General features: G+C 48.6%; 1 protein-coding gene across 1 annotated transcript in view; it reads left to right on the plus strand.

Annotated features, from left to right (window-relative positions):
* Nucleotides 1-1,684, plus strand: part of PSD2 (pleckstrin and Sec7 domain containing 2) — a 41,585-nt gene that overhangs the window by 10,029 nt on the left and 29,872 nt on the right. The window lies entirely within an intron of this gene.

A 1,684-nucleotide genomic window follows, 5' to 3' on the forward strand; every position in this document is an offset into this window, starting at 1 on the left:
GTACTTCCTCCCCCAGCCTCTTCACAGCCAAAATTCTATTTTCTGCTCTGGATGGCCTCTGTCCCCTCCCCTTCTGCACATTCAGTGCCTCCAGGTTGGCTTCTTCCCCTGGAGGGACCCTTCACAAGCCCCTCTTACTAGAGTCAGTGGTGGCCTGGTGTCTTTGAATCCGGTGTCTGCTACTGGGCCTCAACTTTCTCCCCTTCAACAGCCTTGACACACCGGTCACTCCTTTCTTTTTCTTTTTTTCTTTTTTTTTAATTTCTTTTTATTTTTTTACTTTTTATTTTTTTTTTGCGGTACGCGGGCCTCTCACTGCTGTGGCCTCTCCCATTGTGGAGCACAGGCTCCGGACGCGGAGGCTCAGCGGCCATGGCTCACGGGCCCAGCCGCTCCGCGGCATGTGGGATCTTCCCGGACCGGGGCACGAACCCGCGTCCCCTGCATCGGCAGGCAGACTCTCAACCACTGCGCCACCAGGGAAGCCTCTTTCTTTTTCTTTAATTAAACTTTTTATTACAAAAATTTCAAGCATACACAAAGGCAGAGAAACTAACATCTTAAACTTCCATGTACCCATTACTCAGCTTCAAAGTTATCAATATTTTTCTATTCTTGTTTGATCTATTTCCCCCACAGCTTCTTCCCCTCACATTTGCTAGAATATTTCAAAGCATATTTCAGACTATCATATGATCTGTAAATATTTAGTATGTGTCTCTAACTGACTAGGATATTTTTTTAGACAGTCATAATTCCACTATAATTTCTGACAAAGTTAACAAAAATTCCTTAGTATCTCTAACATTTGGTCTATGCTTAATTTTCTCTGGTTGTCTCAAAAGTGTTTGTTCAAATCAGGACGCAAATAAGGTACATGCATTACATTTGGCCAATATGTCTCTTAGGCCTCTTGTAGCCAACAGCAGTTGCCAGTCCCCCTCCTTTTTGTAATGCCATGTATTTGTTGAAGAAATGGAGTCATTTGTCCGGAAGAACTTTCCACGTTTTGGATTTGGTGTCCTCATGGTGTTACTTCACACGTTTCTGCAAACAGGAGGGAGAGCTCGGGGCTTGATTATATTCAGGTGGACATATGCTCTGTTTTTTGGCGAGAATTCATCACTCCAGTCTTGAAACACTCTCTTCCTTGGCCTCCAGGACAGCATACCCCTACCTCTCGGGCTGCTTTTTGTCTGTCTCCTTCTCTGGCTGTCTCTTCCCTCAGCTCACCCTGACAGGGGTTCTCTTCAGATCTCTGACCTGGATCTGCTGGCCTGTCTGTGCCCCCTCCTCTCACACGGGCTCGTCCCCCTTCCTACTGAGTTGTTAGTCACCAGTTAAGGGCTGATGACTCTCACATGGGTGCTTCTAGCTCTACCTGTTGTCCTGGGCTCTGGGCATCACCCCAAGGGCCACCCTCTCTGTCATGCCCCACACCCACTCCATCCCTTTCCACGTCCTGTGGATTCTGCCACCCAAACATCCCTCCTCCCCACCCCTTCCATGTCTCTCGTGGACAGCTTCTACCCCCGTGGGCCTCCACTCCACAGGCAGTGTTCCAAATACAGATCTGACCATCTCACTCACCCCTTCCCTGCTTCAAACTCTTCCAGATCAAGTCCCAGTCCTTGCCTCGACCCTCAGGCCCGGTTCCCTGCCTCATCTCTTGCTGCCCCCATTC

This window comes from Lipotes vexillifer, unplaced genomic scaffold (assembly GCF_000442215.2).
Source record: "Lipotes vexillifer unplaced genomic scaffold, Lipotes_vexillifer_v1.1 scaffold217, whole genome shotgun sequence".
NCBI classification, from domain to species: Eukaryota; Metazoa; Chordata; class Mammalia; order Artiodactyla; family Lipotidae; genus Lipotes; species Lipotes vexillifer.